A 7,170-nucleotide genomic window follows, 5' to 3' on the forward strand; every position below is an offset into this window, starting at 1 on the left:
AGGCATGGCAGGGAGGGCCCCAGCAGGCTCCGGGCCTGGGCAGAGAGGGGCTGACCTCCAGCTCAACAGCAGGTATCTCTCACCCTCCCTCCTTCAAAGCTCCACACCTCCCCACCACCTTCACACGCCCCTGACTTCCTCCCACACCCTGCCCAAACCTCTTGTGTCCTCCCTTGAGCACCCTTCTCCTCCAGCTCAGCACCGCCCACCCTGAGTCCTTCTCAGCCCATCTGCTCAGTTCCCCTGCCAGCCCAGTGCTATGACGGAGGAGGGGGACCAAAGGCCACCCCCACTCCCACCCCAGACCTCCTGTATGCTGCCAGCTAAACCCTCACACCCAAGAGCGTGGAGCCAGCCCAGGCCTCGACAGGTCCCTTCTCCAGAAATTCCATAATAAGCAGGTGGAGTTTGGGGCTGACTCTGTGGGGTTGGGAGGGGATGTGGGGGACGGAGGTGGACAGTGAGCTGGCAAACCAGGGGTGGACCCCACACTAGAAACAAATTCTTTTCAAAGTGGCACGTGAGCTGGGGTACCTGGGTGGCTCAGTCGGTTAAGCGTCTGCCTTCAGCTCAGGTCATGATCCCGGGGTCCTGGGATCGAGTCCTGTGTCAGGCTCCTTGCTCGGTGGGGAGCCTGCTTCTCCCTCTGCCTCTGCCTCTGTCTGCAGCTCTCCCTGCTTATGGGCTCTCTCTCTCTCTCTCCCCAGCAAATAAATAAATAAAATCTTTAAAAAATAAAAAAGTGGGGCACCTGGGTGGCTCAGTCGTTAAGCGTCTGCCTTCAGCTCAGGTCATGATCCCAGGGTCCTGGGATCGAGCCCCGCATCGGGCTCCCTGCTCGGCAGGGATTCTGCTTCTCCCTCTCCCGTTCCCCCTGCTTGTGTTCCCTCTCTCGCTGTGTCTCTCTCTCTGTCAAATAAATAAGTAAAATCTTTAAAAATAAATAAATAAATAAGTGGCATGTGAGCAGTCAGCAAGGCTGGAACCCAGAAGCCAGCTCACTGTGTCTCTTCCCCAATTCGGCCTCCCCCTCCCCCTTTCCACCCTTCCCCCAATGTGCCCCACCTCTGTCTCCAGCCAGGCCTCTCTTGCCCAATTCCCAGTTTGCCTGCCCCTCCGTCCTAGCCACGTGAGTCCATTCCTGCCTCCCGCCCAAATTCCCTGGCTTTCCACTTCTGTATCTTCGAGCTTGCCATCTTCCGAAGCAGAAACGTTACTCTCTTCTGCTTTCAGTCAGTGGATGGAGTCCCTGCTGGAAGCCGCCTCCTCCCGGAGGCCTTCCCAGACTCCACACCCATCTCCTGCACAGGACTTCCTGTCTGTGCAGCTCAGTTGGTTCTAGGCATCGCACCACTTCTCTCCAGGTACAGTTTTCCCTTCCTGCTGAGAAAGTTGTCTGCGGAGCGGGGCAGGAGATGGGGCTCAGGCGCAGCACGGTGTCAAAAGAGCAGGCCTCTGCTAGCCCCATGGTTTTAAACTTTTGTAGTGAGTGCATCAGCATCCCCTGCAGGACTTGGTAAAACACAGACTCCGGGCCCCACCGGGGTTTCGGATTCAGCAGGTCGTGGGCAGAGCCTGGAAATGTGCATTTCTAACAAGTTCTCAGGTGGTGCTGGTACTGCTGGCCTAGGGACCGATACTTTAAGAACTACTATAGTTATACCAAGTAGAAAAGGCACCCAGTATGGACAGACACAACCCTTTGGGTCAATGGCTTGACTTCAACCTGCGCCACCCCTCAGTAGAGCTGGTGACACACAGCCCAGAACCACCCTGACCCGCCTCCTGCCGTTGTCCTCCCCGCCCCCCCGCCCATGCTCCAGACCCAGGGGACTCTGGAGGTCCCCACACAGCCACATCCATTCATCCAGGCCCTGAGGATACCACGCTGAGCCTCGGGGCCCGGAAGCCAGGCTTGGGCACCTGGACACGGGTTTCCTGGGTCCTGGTTCTGGCTCACTGCTTTCCCTCTAGTCCTTCTTCCCAGCTGCAGAAGACATTATTTTCTTCTTTGTCAAAGGGCTGAACTTAGTCCCAGGGCTAAGAGGGGACGGTGAGTCAGTGGGGACCGAATCCCAGCCCGCTGTCCTGCCCTGGTGCCAAATCTGTGTCTTCTGCCCGGGCCAACACTGCCTGTTTGCCATGCGCGCTTGCTTAGCCAACGGCAAGCCCCTCCTCACACCTGGGTCCCAACCCAAACCCCACGTCTGCCCCTCCTTCTGTTCTTCACAGGCACAGGCACCACCCCTGAGCCAGCCCCCAAATCCCAGGGTCATCCACCACTCCTCTCCTCCCCCGCTCCCCACGATCAGCGGAGCACCGTGTTCGGTCCTGCTCCCTGCTCGGGATCTCCGACCTGCCTCTGTCAGCGTGGGCCACCACGTGTGGCCGGCTTGGTTGCAGCCTCTCCAGGATCCCCCTGCTGTCTGAACCATCTTCCTAAAACAAAGACAGAGTCATGTCACTTCCCCATTTCTCCCATCAGTGGCCTCAGGATGAAATGCAAACCCCGTAATCAAGTTACATGCCCTTTGGGATCTCACTCTTGAAGCTTCCCTGGCTTCCACACTCCCTTAGCTCCGGCCACACAGAGCTACTCAAAGCTCCTGGAACAGCAGAGGCTTCTCGGAAGGCCTTTCTCTCCCACCCCACCCCAGGCCCACTGTACCTACCCTCCTCCAAATTTCAGCAGCATGTTGACTCCTCCAGAAAGCCTTCCCAGACCACTCTAGACTGCATTAGGAGCCCTCGTCCAGGCTCCACAGCCCCCACGTGTCCCTCTTTCCCTGCGTTTAACCCAGAATTTTGAAGTCACATTTTACTATCCTGGACAAACTTGAATGTTGACACCATGTCTTACTCATTTTTGCATCCTCAGTGCCCAGCACAGTGCTTGACACATAGTACGTGCTCAATAAATGCTCGTTGAATAAATGAATGGACAACACAGAGAGAAGCCTTCTGACCAAAGACAGTGCAGGAAATTGGCCCTCAGGGCTCAGGAGAATCCTTGTTTGTTCCCCAGGGTCCTGAAATAAGGTTGGAGTGCTCATGGCTAAGGGCACAGGGAAAGGGCTGTCTGGGAAGCCATCTTGTTCAAGTTCTTGGCACCCAGAGGTCTGGGCACCTTCCCCCTGGGAGAAGCAGCCACTTACTGACCTTGACATAGGTGATGAACCGCTCTCCCCTCCAACAATGTGCAGGGACATACATAGAAACAACAGCTGGACAGCTGGGCCTTTGTTGATGGTAAACTGAGCCTCTCAGAGGTCACTCCAGACTATGACCACCTCCTCACCCCATGTCCAGGCTGGGGCCAGGAACGTCAGGGGAAGAGACGCCAACACAGACAAAGGGCCCTGCCTAGATGCCTGGTGAGCACCTAGGGCCTGGCCAGCTTCCTCCTCCCCTCTCCACTCTGCTCCAAACCCCCCTCTGCAGGCTCCAGCCCTCTTTCTTCACCCTCTCTCACATCCGCCCCCACGCCATGACACCATGACTGTGTCTCAGGAATCTTGGGACCGAATTGACCAGGAAGGGGACTTCCTGATCAGAGGTTCCAATGAAGTTCCTTTAAGACGCCCATCAGGGAGCACCTGGGTGGCTCAGTTGGTTAAGAGCCTGTCTTCGGCTCAGGTCATGATCCCAGGGTCCTGGGATCGAGCCCCACATTGGGCTCCCTGCTCAGCGGGGAGTCTGCTTCTCCCTCTGCCCCTCCCCCCACTCATGCTCGCTCTCTCTCCCTCTCGCAAATAAATAAAATCTTAAAAAAAAGACCCAAGCCAGGATGAAATAACCTCACCAAAACCCCAAGGCTGGGCGAGCCTCCTTCTGAGAGCAGAGCTTCCATGCACCCCGCTCCCCGTTTTCACACTGGGACAGAGGGGCACCTGGGCGGCAGACTCTTAGTTTCAGCTCAGGTCATGATCTCAGGGTCCCCCACATCGCTTCTGGGGCTCCGTGCTCAGCAGGGAGTCTGCTTGAAGAGTCTTTCCCTCTGCCCCTCCCCCCCCTTGTGCTTGCTCTCTCTCAAATAAATAAATCAATCTTTAAAAAAAAGTGCTACATAATACATTGGATTTCAATGTAACAGACTATGAAAACTTCATTGTATGGTTTCAGATTCCACATGGTAGCTAACCTTTAAAAAAAAACTCCCTCAGGGCGCCTGGGAGGCTGGTTCAGTTGGTTAAGCGACTGCCTTCGGCTCAGGTCATGATCCTGGAGTCCCGGGATCGAGTCCCACATCAGGCTCCCTGCTCAGCAGGGAGTCTGCTTCTCCCTCTGACCCTCCTCCCTCTCATGCTCTCTGTCTCTCATTCTCTCTCTCGCAAATAAATAAAAAAAAAATTTTTTTTTAAATTAAAAAAAAAAAACCTCCCTCTTGGTGAGATTCATTTATTTATTTTAGAGAGAGAGAGCGCACAGTGGGGAGGGGCAGAGGGAGAGAGAGAGAGAGAAACCCAAGCATACTCGGTGCTGAGTGCAGAGCCTGGCTTGGGGTTCGATCCCACAACCTGGAGACTACAAGCGCAAGATCGCAACCAGGGCCAAAACCAAGAGTCAGACGCTTAACCGACTGCACCACCCAGGCGCCCCTGGTGAGTTTTAATATAGAAGACTATCCACAATTCTCTGAAAAGGCTATTAAAATACTCTCTTTTCTAACTACACATCTGTATAAGGGTGGATGTTTTTATGTACTTCAACCAAAACATTCTAACAGATGGACTACAGAAGCAATGTGAGAATGCAACTGGCTTCTATTAAGCCAAACACTGAAAGGATTTATAAAAATACAAAATAGGGGCTCCTGGGTGGCTCAGTTGTTAAGCGTCTGCCTTCGGCTCAGGTCATGATCCCAGGGTCCTGTGATGGAGCCCCACGTCGGGCTCCCTGCTCAGCGGGAAGCCTGCTTCTCCCTCTCCCGCTCCCCCTGCTTGTGTTCCCTCTCTTGCTGTGTCTCTGTCAAATAAATAAATAAAATCTTTAAAAAATAAATAAATAAAACAAATAAAACAAATAATGATAATTCATTTTATTTATATTATTTTTGTTATGTGATTTATAATATATTTATTAAAATATTTTATTTATATTAACATGTAAGGTGGGTTATTAATATAGTTATTAAATGGATTAACCAGTATTTTAAAATTTTCTGTTTTAGTTTCTAGAAAGGTAAATATTGACAGCTACTACCTACTTAAACAAAAAGTGTATAGGCTTCTCAATAAAGAGTGTAAAGGGGTCTTAAACCCCCCAAATTTGGAAACCACCATTCTATGTTTTTAGTAGATTATTATTTTATCCTGATTCACTTATTTTACCTGTAAAATAAAGTTAAAAAAACAAAAATGATCAAGAAAAAATGAAGTATGATTTTTAATTTTGTCAAATGACAGCCAGTGACAGGAATCAGTAAGTTTCATAATATCCAAGTTATTAAAGGTAGGACTGGCCACTGTGAGTAAGCTCTGGGGATTTTATGGTTTTGCGGTTTAATAAAATGTCCCTAAAATGACAAGTTAGGGAAATTTTCATAAGAAAGTGCATGAAACAGTTTGTGCAACTGTGATTTTTATTTCCGTCCTCTGTGTGTTTTTGTATGAGATAACTGGCATTAACCGCCGTATTCCCAGGAGGTAAAATTCTAGTTCATAGGAGCTGGAGATGAAGTTTTCCTCCTTGCCACCAGAGGGAGTTGTGTGTGTGTGTGTGTGTGTGTGTGTGTGTGTGTGTGTGTGTGTGTGTGTGTGACTTTTTGTGGTACCTACCAACTATGTATATGAGATCCATTGTGAAAACTTAAAGAGAATGTGAACCCCTTTCCATTTTATCTCTTCCTCCACCCCTTCACCCAGATGATAAACTATCAAAAGTGTGTCTAGTCCCAGGCCCTTCCTTATCCATCACCTGCAGAAACTTCCCTGCGCACATTCCTTGTTCACACTTGGTAATCTGGGTCAACCGCAGTACAAAGCTTGGAGAGCAACAAATACAGCGTCTCTGACAGGAGTGTTTTTTTAGTGCAATTACTGTAACCCCAGTATAGGTGCTTTGACAATGTTGATCTTTCTTAAGGTGAGGTCTCCCTGCAATCTAGAAGTTCCTTGGAGGATCTAAGCGGTTATGTGGTTCTTTACTTTTTGAGGGGTTTAGAACTTTTTTGAAAACTGTTGAAATCCATAGCATTCATAACCAACATTTTGTCTTGTTTTGTTGTGTTTAAGATTTTATTTATTTATTTGACAGGGAGAGAGAAAGCGAGAGAGGGAACACAAGCAGGGGGCGTGGGAGAGGGAGAAGCAGGCTTCCCGCTGAGCAGGGAGCCCGACGCGGGGCTCAATTCCCAGGAACCTGGGACCATGACCTGAGCTGAAGGCAGATGCTTAACGACTGAGCCACCCAGGCGCCCCTATAACCAACATTTTGAAAGTCATAAGCTTTCATACACACCAATTCCAGGGAACTCAGAAACCCTCTGAAAACCCATTCAAAGACCCACGTGGGAGGGGGTAATGCCTGAAGCTGTCGTGCACGTACAACTGACTCCAAGGCCTTATAGAGCCTCCTTCCAGCCCCGGCTCCTCTCTGGCACCGCCAGAGATGAAGCGGAGGAAATGGGACTGCAGGACAAGGCAACCGACACTAGAGGGCAGTGTGAAGCAGGGAGTGAATGGACCATTTCTTGACTCCTCAGTAGGCAAAGAATAAAGGTATGGAAGGATGAATATTCCTACTACTGTTTCTGCTATTTAAGGATATTGAGGTTCTCAGGATGCCTTGTGGAGGCCAGGGAGCCAAGATATTTCACAGCCTGTGACAAAACGATATTTATACTCATCAACACCTCTACCTTCGTGCACAATCAGCTCAAAATAATTTGGGAGTTTCCCCCTACCTTGATCAGTGCGAATTCTTCATGATCCAGACTGAAAGGCACACAGAAGATAGCGTTCATCTCCTGCTTTGTTGTCCACATGAATATATTAAAAAACTCCCAAGCTTATGCAGCCATCAAAAGGAATGAGATCTTGCCATTTGCAACAACGTGGATGGAACTGGAGGGCATTATGCTGAGCAAAATAAGTCAAACAGAGAAAGGCATGTATCATATGACCTCACTGATATGAGGAATTCTTAATCTCAGAAAACAAACTGAGGGTT

At 50.2% G+C, this 7,170-nt stretch overlaps 1 long non-coding RNA gene across 1 annotated transcript in view; it reads right to left on the reverse strand.

The window, feature by feature from the left end:
* Window positions 1-907: 907 nt before the first annotated feature.
* LOC145722003 (uncharacterized) overlaps window positions 908-7,170 on the reverse strand; it is a 12,872-nt gene continuing 6,609 nt past the window's right edge. Inside the window, exons 2-3 of the long non-coding RNA XR_014146043.1 lie at window positions 6,905-7,079; window positions 908-2,439 (exon numbers count right to left, since the gene is read on the reverse strand). This is a non-coding gene — a long non-coding RNA (uncharacterized LOC145722003). The remainder of the gene's footprint in view (window positions 2,440-6,904; window positions 7,080-7,170) is intronic.

Source organism: Leptonychotes weddellii, chromosome 6 (genome assembly GCF_054177405.1).
Source record: "Leptonychotes weddellii isolate Sample4059 chromosome 6, ASM5417740v2, whole genome shotgun sequence".
NCBI lineage: Eukaryota > Metazoa > Chordata > Mammalia > Carnivora > Phocidae > Leptonychotes > Leptonychotes weddellii.